Raw genomic sequence first — 11,651 nt, 5'->3', positions numbered from 1 at the left:
AGCCAGGAGGAAAGCATGGCCAGCCGTAGAGAAATGCTTATTGAAATTTCAGATTATCATGGATTTATTGGTAGTGACCGTGTTACCTAGCCTCAGTGCAGCGGGCAGCTGGGAGGAGGTGCTCTTGTTCTCAATGGATTTTACAGTAGAGAGTGATCATTACCCCATAGTATGCACAGTAGGCCGGAGGGAGGAGCAGGTGTCAGTGGATGGAATAGGCAGGTGGGCGTTTGGAAGGGCAAAGTGGGATCAGTTTCAGGAGCTGAGGGAGCAGGTGATGGCTCGGGTGGATATGAGAGGGGATGTGGATAGTATGAATAACTGGGTGAGAACAGCTTTAGTGGGGCAGCTACTGAGTCTATTGTTGTAACTTTAATGGCTTACAGAGTTAATGTTTACAGTTAATTAATTGAGCTGTATCTAAAGATATGTTCTTTACAGTTATTTACATCAGTAATTGTATTAGAATTCATGTGTTGGAGATTGAGCGAACTACATACATATTTCTGTTGTATTGGTTAGTATTGGATTACGCTATTGACTGCAAGTTCCAGAATGCCTTGCGAAATGAGAGAGAGCGCCGCGCGAGAGAGAGAGAGAGAGAACGCACCAGTTATGTACAAGTGACAAGTGATTATCCTGACTTTCGCTAGCAACTTTCTTTTATTGTTTTGTATAATCTAAAGTTGTTAAATGTAACGTGAACAAGTAGTATTACTAAAAGATGCTTTCATTTCAAACCCGACTTCCCGAGTCATTACTTTGAAGTTAGTTATTTTATATTTTGGTGCCGAAACCCGGGACAAGTATGAACTGCGACGAAGATCGTTGGGATGAAGCGGCTGAAATTGCTGAGGAGGAACGTCGGCATGAAGCAAAAAGAATGAGACGAAAGCGGGGTACCATTCGAGGTACCACAACACGGATTTTGAATGAGATTGACGTGGAAATAACCCAGTCGAATTCGGATACCGATCACTTGAGTACATTGTTGGAATTGCTGTCGGCTAAGGAGGACAGCTTGCTTGAACTTGATCATGGAATTGAACAGTTAACGCCTTTAGACGGATTGGAGGCTGAGATTACATGCACGGAGGATTACAAAAAGCACGTTATCATACTGAAGGGCCGTGCACAACGAGAGATAAAGAAAAAACAGGACCTCAATCCACTACCAGCACGGGCGAGTGACGCTAACGCAAACTGATCACAGAGACAATCAGTAAGGCTACCAAAGTTGATTATTGAGAAATTCTATGGAGATGTCAGTATGTGGCAGGAATTTTGAGCCAGTATGAGACCGCTATTCACAACAATGATTCACTGTGTAATAAAGAGAAGTTGACCTATCTGAAAACATATCTCACTGGACCAGCTGCAAAGGCAGTAGCAGGACTGATGTTAACAGACAGTAACTATGATGATGCAATCGCTCTGCTCAAGAGCAGATTTGTAAGGAAAGATCTTGTGATTAGTGCTCACATGTCAAACCTGCTGAATCTCACTCCTGTGAAGAAATCCTCTGACCTAAATGCATTGAGGCAGCTATATGATGAATGTGAAATTCAGATTAGGAGCTTGGAATCACTGGGTGTAGTGTCAGAAACCTATGGAAGAGTAGATGATGAATGGAAAGTGTCTGAGATTGTTAATTTTCTTACAGAAGGAGGTTCAGAGCAGGGAGAGAGCACTACAAATGACAAGATCATGCAACCAACAGAAAGAGAGCAAACCATGGAACAAGTCATGCTCCTCCAATGAAATGAAAACAAAAAGACCCAACATGCCATCTGCTGCAGCACTGCACACAGCCAGCCAGAAGGAACAAAACTGTCTATTCTGTGACAGTGCAGACCACAAATCAGAAAACTGCCCTGACCACAATATTGCTACACGCAAAGAGAAACTAAAGAAAATGGGAAGATGCTTTGTATGTTTAGGACAGAAACACTTAGCAAAATTCTGTAAAGTCAAAGATGTGTCATGTGCAACATGTGGAAGCAGACATCACATTGCTGTGTGTACCGGTAAGAGGAGTGAGGTGCAACCCCCTACTGTTATTGCAGATGCTGTTTTTCCTCAGTTATCCCCCATGCAGTGAAGATGAAACCAGATGGACAGAACACTGTGTTGCTACAAACGGCAAAGGCATTGGTAGAAGGCCCATCGGGCAGGAAGATAGCTCGTTGCTTACTAGATGGAGGCAGTCAGAAAAGCTTTGTACATGTGAAGGGCTTGAAGCTACCAGTAATCAGACAAGAGGCACTCACTCTTCACACATTTGGCTCCTCTGCTCCAACAACGTCCCAACGCAACACAGTGAAAGTCATCTTGGAGAATGTCTGGGACAAACAGCAGAGAATAGAGAAGAGGCAATTGAAAAAGTGTGCACAGCTGTGATGAAGGTTCCTGGTGAACAGATTCAACATGAGCTCAATAGAAAGGGACTGCAGCTCGCAGACTTTCCAGGAGATGACAATGATCCTGAACTCTCTGTCCTGATAGGAGCAGACTACTACTGGCAAATAGTATCAAGCAGAGTGGAGTGACTGACGGAGACGCTGGTTGCTTTAGAGAACACCTTTGGATGGTTGGTGCAGGGACCAGTGTCCATGTCAAGTGTCGCTGAGGCAACATGCATGTTCATCCCACTTGATGAAGACACACTAGTCTCCAAACAACTGCATGCATTCTGGGAGCTTGAGTCTCTGGGTATTATAAGCGAGAAAACACAGAACCCAGAGGAAAATGAGGCTCTACAGAGGTTAGAGAAAACAACCACCTTCAAAGATGGACGATACCATGTGGAGTTGCCATGGAAACAAGAAATGCCAGAACTCCAAGACAACTATAGAATTGCCAAGAAACGGTTTGAAGGTCTGAAGAAGGATGTGACGTTGTACAGCAGATACAGTGAAGTAGTAGAGGACTACTTACAACAGGATATGGCAGAGGACGTGCCCAAAGACAACGCATCAAGCGCAGACAAGGTAAAATACTACTTACCTCACCTTTCAGTACTTTGAGAAGATAAAGTGACGACAAAACTGAGAGTGGTCTTTGATGCCTTTGATGGCTGTCCATCCCTCAATGACTGTCTACTCACAGGACCGAACCGGAATCCAGATCTGTTCAGCGTTCTGATAAGGTTCAGACTACATGAGATCGCATTCATGGCAGACATCAAGAAGGCTTTCCTGCAGATATCCCTAGCAGAGAGAGACAGAGACGCCGTGAGATTCCTATGGCTCACAGGCCCACCAAGGGGAGAAAATCAAGAGGAGCTGCGTGTGCTGAGGATGAAGAGTGGTATTTGGAGCTTCCCCAAGTCCATTCTTCCTGCCAGCTACAATCAGGAAGCACCTGAAACAATATGAAACAGAACAACCAGAAGTTGTGGAGATATTGAGAGAGTCACTCTATGTAGATGACTTCATTGCAAGTTCACGCAATGTTGAAGAGGCTTACCTTTTGTCAACAACTGCAAAGCGAATGCTGTTGATTACAGGCATGGACCTTTGCAAGTGGATTACCAACTCTCCTGAGCTGAAAACAAAATGGGAAGAGAGTATGACAACTGACCACCCGTTGATGCTAGAAACACAAGGAGTAGTGCTGAAGGTTTTAGGTTTATTATGGAGACCAGGAACAGATGACTTTGTGTTTGACCTCAGGCCGCTACTGAGCATTCTAAAGGAAACACAAAGAGAAGTGTTCTGCAGTCGTCTGCACGTATCTTCGACCTTCTTGGTTTCCTGACCCCCTTCACCATCAGGATCAAGTGCATGTTCCAGGAAATGTGGGAGAGGGGACGAAGAATTACCACCTGATCTGACATGAGAATGGCAACAGTGGTGTTCAGAACTGCCCCAGTTACACCAGCTCTCCATACCAAGGTGGTACAGAACAGACATGCAGCCACAGAACAGCCACTCCCTGAAACTACACGTGTTCTGTGATGCAAGTGAAAGGGCTTACAGTGCAGTAGCTTACTTGCAAGGTGAATCACAAGACAGGGAAACAACGACAAGTCTAGTCGCATCCAAGTCCAGGGTAGCCCCAATCAAGAAAATGACGCTGCCACACCTGGAGCTCATGGGAGCTGTGATTGGAGCGAGACTAGCAAACAACCTGACAACATTTTCAGTGACCACACTGAAAATGGAAGAAAAACAGATCAGAATGTGGACAGACTCGATGATCGTGCTGCATTGGATTTGCAGCTCAGCTCAGAAATGGGAACAGCTTGTCGCGAACAGAGTGACCGAGATCCAGTCCTTGACCAATCCAGAGTCATGGTCACATATTGAAGGGAAAACTAATCCAGCCGACCTCCCTACAAGAGGACAAACTGTTCGAAACTTGACACAGAGCGAGCTATGGTGGAATGGACCCAGAATTCTGACATCACCCAATCAGTCCAAGGAGACTGATGATAACAAGAAGAGGTAAATACCGAACTCAAGTCCAGTCGCCAGGTTACAGACAGCACTGAACCTGTGTTGGAGCTTGAAAGGTACAGCAAACTGAAAAGAGTTGTCAGTCACCACCTGGATAAAGAGATTCATAGCCAATGCTCGTACAAACATAAAGATGCAAGGTGAACAGACTGCTGAGGAACTGTTCGATGCAGAAAAGTACTGGATCAAGGTAACGCAACAACAGAGTTTCGGACAGGAGATCAAACTACTGAAGGCAGGAAAAGGCCTAAACAATGACTGTAAAATCAGAGAACAGAAACCGTTCTTGGACAAACACGAACTACTCAGTGTTGGAAGAAGACTGCAACAGTCCAACTTCACATTCAGATAGCAGCACCCATGGGTTCTGCCCAACAAGTACAGATACTCAGAAATGCTGATACAGTACCACCATGAGAAGGTGATGCATTTTGGAGCAAGAGGCACTCTAGTACAAATCAGAGAGCGATACTGGATCTTGCGTGCTAGGCAGCTAGTCAAGAGCACAGTGACAAGATGTATAGTGTGCAAGAGATTTAAGGCAAAGGCCGGACAGCAGGTCACTGCGCCTTTACCAAAAGACCGAATAACTGAATCCCCACCATTCGAAGTCACAGGTGTGGATTTTGCAGGACCGCTCTACGTGTAAGAAAATGGTTCTGTGAAGAAGTCATACATTGCACTGTTCACTTGTGCTGTAACCAGAGCAGTGCATTTTGAACTGGTCTCAGATCAGTCAACAGAGACATTCCTGTTAGCTCTAAAAAGATTAATCTCAAGGAGAAGATTATGCAAGGTAATCTACTCAGACAATGCTAAAACGTTCAAGAGAGCTGATCAGGACTTGAAAGAGCTGTGGAAGGCAATCGAAGAGCCCCAACTCTTGGCGTTCTTCTCAGAAAGGGGCATCAGCTGGAGGTTCATTGCCGAGCGAGCAGCCTGGTGGGGTGGATTTTGGGAAAGACTTGTCAGGTCAGTGAAAACATGCCTGAGAAAGGTTCTTGGGAGAGCTTCACTCAACTTTGAAGAGATGTGTACAGTCCTGACAGATGTTGAAGCTATCCTAAATTCGTGCACAATGAAGTGGATGAACCACAACCCCTGACCCCAGCACACTTCCTGGTGGGTAAAATACTAACCTCTTTGCTGCCAAAGCCATTTCCGGCTGACACTCAGCACCCAACGCTAAACAAGGAGGAAATGAAACGCAGATGGAAGTACAGGCAGAAACTTGTGACCGGCCTCTTTAACAGCTGGCGAAGAAACTACTTGCTGGATCTAAAGTCAGCACACCGCTGTGATACACCACAGCCCACCCCACTGAAAGCGGGTGACGTTGTACTCATCGGAGAAGATAACTCACCCAGACAAACCTGGAAACTAGGAAAGATTGAGGAACTGTTTCCAGGCAGAGATGCCCTAGTTAGGTCATGTTCAGTTCGTACTGCTTCAGGAACTTTGTTGAGGAGACCTGCTCAGTTGATATACTGCCTAGAGATTTAGATGAACAGTTGTTCATCGGGGGAGGATGTTTTAACCTTAATGGGTTACAGAGTTAATGTTTACAGTTAATTCATTGAGCTGTATCTAAAGATATATTTTCTTTACAGTTATTTACATAAGTAATTGTATTAGAATTCGTGTGTTGGAGATTGAGAGAACTACATACATATTTCTGTTGTATTGGTTAGTATAAGATTACGCTATTGACTGCAAGTTCCAGAATGCCTTGCGAAAGGAGGTAGCTAGAGAGAGAGAGAGAGAACGCACCAGTTATGTACAAGTGATTATCCTGACTTTCGCTAGCAACTTTCTTTTATTGTTTTGTAGAATCTAAAGTTGTTAAATGTAACGTGAACAAGTAGTATTACTAAAAGAAGCTTTCATTTCAAACCCGACGTCCCGAGTCATTACTTTGAAGATAGGTATAGCTATAGAATAACTAAGTTCAGGGAGGAGGAGGAAAGCTGTCCCATGTGGGGCAATGGTGAGGAGTAGGAACAGGGCATTTAGAGTACTGAAAAGGATGCATAACTTCCAACTGATTCAGTATAAGCAGTTCCAAGCCCTGGTGAGGAGAACTATCCGTCAGGCAAAGAGGTCATGTTGTTGTCAGTTCTGTGACACCATTGGAAGGTGACACCTGTGGGAGAAGTGTGGGGGAAGATTAAGAGGTCAAGGGTCAAAATGGGGTCAAAGAGGTCAAGTGGGGTCAAAAGAGAGTGGGATTATCCAGTACTGACGAGTGGGGAGGATGTGGCAGTAGCAGATGAGAAGGCAGAGATGACGGCAAAAGCGTTTGTTCAAGTGCATAGTTTGCCAAATTTGTCAGAGGAGGGTTAGAGGGGGAGAGAGAGAACAAGAGAAGTGCACCCTGGAGTGCTAGATAGGAGGGAGGAGGTAAATGATGCGTTGAATGCACCATTTACAATGACAGAGATGAAAAGGGTAATAGGTAAGGCTGGGTTAACTTCACCTGGGAAAGATGAGGTGTGCTATGTTATGTTGGCCCATCTTAGTGTCGGGGCGGTTCTGGGGGGGGGGGCAAGGGGGGCCAGTGCCCCTGTGACAACAATTTTGGACCCCCTTGTGGCCCCCCTAAATGTGGAGTATGAAATAATTTTTACATAACTCATTTTTGCTATCGTTCTTTTTTTACATCCGTTATTAGACAGTGGCAACGCGGAACACTAATGATTATGAACATGGTCTTTTGCCTGCTAATGCCTGCAATGCAGTGAAGAAAACGATATGACAACAATAACGTCTAATGTAACTGGCCCCTCTAACAGTACAACTGGCCCCAGCTTGCCCCCCCCCCAGTTGAAATGGTCTAGAACCGCCACTGCTTAGTGGCACTGGATAAGTTATATAATGGTGTTGTGGATTCAAGATCCAAGATGGCGTAGCAGTGAGACATCTTTGTCCTGTCGTGTCCCTTGTATATATCTTTTTACATCTTTTTCTTCGCATATCTTTTAAAAATATTTTCCTAAACCTCAACTTCTGAATACTCTCCTGCAACCCGCCTCACACAATGTGGCGTGGATCAGTTTTTTTTCTAAAGTATTTCTATTTACTTCGGATCTGGAATCCCTCAACTGAAGCTAGCCAGCTAACTACCTACCAGCTATCAGTCAGCAAACCATTTCTAGCGGTCATCAGCTAACCTTTAGCTCGGAAAGCTCTCGCCAGTTCGAACAACGTGACTCAAACCAGAGCATAACGGACCTATTATTATTTACATTTTTCCCCCCCCATATCCCCGGAACTAGCTAACCGCAATCCCAGGTGACTACTCCTGGCTAGCGTTTCCATCCCGGAGTAAGCACCAATTAGCCTGAAGCTAGCCCGGCCAGGGCTCCTGTGCTACCACCGAAGCCCACTCCTCGGCTACAATATCCGGACCCCTTCTACTGCTGGTACGGGGCACGGAACCCCGCCAATCCTCTACGACTGGAATACCGACATAATCTGCCCGAGGATTCCTACAGGCCCCTACGGCGCGATGTCCGCTGAAGGCCCATTCTGCTAACTGCGGCCTACTAGCTACCTAGAATTACTTGGAACCCTACTAATTCCACGACTGGTCTATCGACGTCACCGCACGAAGAGGAAAAAACAGACTTACCCCCATCGCGACGTCCCCAAAGGCTAACTTGCTAGCACCGGTCTGTTAACTGCTAGCTTGCTTGCCCCGGTCTGCTAACTGCTAGCTTGCCTGCCCCGGTCTGCTAACTGCTAGCCCCGGTCTGCCAACTGCTTGCTTGCTAACCCGGTCTGCTAACTGCTAGCTTCCCAGCCCCGGTCTGCCCAAACAATTCGAGCTTCTACTTCTAAAAATGCACCTTTCCAGAAACAAGTCTCTCACTGTTGCTGCTAGCTATAGACCTCCCTCTGCCCCCAGCTGTGCCCTCGATACCATATGTGAATTGATTGCCCCCCATCTATCTTCTGAGCTCGTGCTACTAGGTGACCTAAACTGGGACATGCTTACCACCCCGGCATTCCTACAATCTAAGCTTGATGCCCTCAATCTCACACAAATGATAAATGAACCTACCAGGCACAACCCCAAATCTGTAAACACGGGCACCCTCATAGATGTCATCCCAACTAACTCACCCTCCAAATACACCTGTTTTCAATCAAGATCTCAGCGATCACTGCCTCATTGCCTGCATCCGTAATGGGTCTGCAACCAAACGACCATCCCTCATCACTGTCAAACGGTCCCTAAAACACTTCTGCGAGCAGGCCTTTCTATTCGACCTGGCCGGGGTATCCTGGAATGACATTGACCTCATCCCGTCAGTAGATGATGCCTGGCTATTCTTTAAAAGTGCCTTCCTCACCATCTTAAGCATGCCCCACTCAAAAAATTTAGAACTAGGAATAAATATAGTCCTTGGTTCACTCCAGACCTGTCTGCCCTTGACCAGCACAAAAATATCCTGTGAAAAAGCTAAGGCTAGCTTTTTCAAACAGAAATGTGCATCCTGTAGTACTAACTCAAAAAGTTCTGGGACACTGTAAAGTCCATGGAGAATAAGAGCACCTCCTCCCAGCTGCCCACTGCTCTGAGGCTAGGAAACACTGTTACCACCGATAAATCCACTATAATTGAGAATTTCAATAAGCATTTCTCTACGGCTGGCCATGCTTTCCACCTGGCTACCCCTACCCCGGTCAACTGCCTGGCACCCTCCACAGCAACCCGCCAATGCCCCCACCATTTCTCCTTCACCCAAATCCAGATAGCTGATGTTCTGAAAGAGCTGCAAAATCTGGACCCATACAAATCAGCCGGGCTAGACAATCTGGACCCTCTCTTTCTAAAATGATCTGCCGAAATTGTTGCAACCCCTATTACTATCATGTTCAACCTCTCTTTCGTATCGTCTGAGATTTCCAAAGATTGGAAAGCTGCTGCGGTCATCCCCCTCTTCAAAGGGGGTGACACTCTAGACCCAAACTGCTACAGACCTATATCTATCCTACCCTGTCTTTCTAAGGTCTTCGAAAGCCATGTTAACAACCAGATTACCGACCATTTCGAATCCCACCGTATCTTCTCCACTATGCAATCTGGTTTCAGAGCTGGTCATGGGTGCACCTCAGCCACGCTCAAGGTCCTAAACGACATCATAACCGCCATCGATAAGAGACATTACTGTGCAGCCGTATTCATAAACCTGGCCAAGGCTTTCGACTCTGTCAATCACCACCAAAACGGTAATGGAACTTATGAGCTTGTCGTCTATTTATTTGCGCCCCCGCCTCGTGCCTTTGGAATAGTGTTCTGGACACGCCAACAAAACGGAGGTATTTGGACATAAATGATGGACTTTATCGAACAAATGAACATTTCTTGTGGAAGTGGGAATCCTGCGAGTGCATTCCGCCGAAGATCAGCAAAGGTAAGAAAAGATTTATAACACTATTTTAGAGTTTTGTTGACGCCGTGGCTAACTGTATAGCTTGCATTGATGGTTGAGCTATGTACTCAGAATATTGAACAATGTGCTTTCTCCATAAAGTTATTTTGAAATCTGACACAGCGGTTGCATTAAAAAGTAGTATAAATATAATTCTTGAAATAATTGTTATATAATTTTTCAACGTTTATGATGAGTATTTCTGTAATATGTGTGCTCATTGTGCTCATTCACCGGAAGTTTTGGAGGCTAAACATTTTCTAAACATCAAGCGCCAATGTAAAATGCAGTTTTTTTATATAATTATGAACTTGATCGAACAAAACATACATGTATTGTGTAACATGATGTCCTATGAGTGTCATCTGATGAAGATCGTCAAGGTTAGTGCTTAATTTTAGCTGTATTTCGGGTTTTTGTGACGCCTCTCCTTGCTAGGAAAATGGCTGTGTGGCTTTTCTTGTTTAGGTGGTGTCCTAACATAATGTAATGTTTTGCTTTCACTGTAAAGCCTTTTTGAAATCGGACAATGTGGTTGCATTAACGAGAAGTGTATCTTTAAAATGGTGTAAAATAGTCGTATGTTTGAGAAATTTAAATTATTCGATTTTTGTTGTTTTGAATTTCGCGCCATGCTATTTTGCCAAATGATCCCGTTAACGGGATCCTATCTCGAAGGGGGGTCCTCAACAGGTTTTAACTAACCTCCAGACGAGCTTCAATGCCATACAACTCTCCTTCCATGGCCTCCAACTGCTCTTAAACGCAAGTAAAACTAAATGCATGCTATTCAATCGATCACTGCCCGCACCTGTTCGCCCATCCAGCATCACTACTCTGGACGGCTCTGACTTAGAATACGTGGACAACTACAAATACCTGGGTGTCTAGTTAGACTGTAAACTCTCCTTCCAGACTCACATTAAGCATCTCCAATCCAAAATTAAATCTAGAATCGGCTTCCTATATCGCAACCAAGCATCCTTCACTCATGCTGCCAAACATACCCTCGTAAAACTGACCATCCTACCTATCCTCGACTTCGGTGATGTCATCTATAAAATAGCCTCCAACACTCTACTCAACAAACTGGATGCAGTCTATCACAGTGCCATCCGTTTTGTCACCAAAGCCCCATACACTACCCACCATTGCGACCTGTACGCTCTCGTTGGTTGGCCCTCGCTTCATAGTCGTCGCCAAACCCACTGGCTACAGGTTATCTACAAGTCTCTGCTAGATAAAGCCCCGCCTTATCTCAGCTCACTGGTCACCATAGCAGCACCCACCCGTAGCACGCGCTCCAGCAGGTATATCTCACTGGTCACCCCCAAAGCCAATTCCTCCTTTGGTCGTCTTTCCTTCCAGTTCTCTGCTGCCAATGACTGGAACGAACTGCAAACATTTCTGAAGCTGGAGACTCATATCTCCCTCACTAGCTTTAAGCACCAGCTGTCCAATCAGATCACTGCACCTGTACATAGCCCATCTGTAAACAGCCCATCTATCTACCTACCCCATCCCCATACTGTATTTATTTATTTATCTTGCTCCTTTGCACCCCAGTATCTCTACTTGCACATTCATCTACCATTCCAGTGTTTAATTGCTAAATTGTAATTACTTTGCCACCATGGCCTATTTATTGCCTTAACTTACCTCATTTGCACTCACTGTATATAGACTTTGTTTTCTTTTGTTCTACTGTATTATTGACTGTATGTTTTGTTTATTCCATGTGTAACTGTGTTGT

This window comes from Salmo trutta, chromosome 12 (assembly GCF_901001165.1).
Source record: "Salmo trutta chromosome 12, fSalTru1.1, whole genome shotgun sequence".
NCBI classification, from domain to species: Eukaryota; Metazoa; Chordata; class Actinopteri; order Salmoniformes; family Salmonidae; genus Salmo; species Salmo trutta.
Note: the sequence above shows the minus strand (reverse complement) of the source record.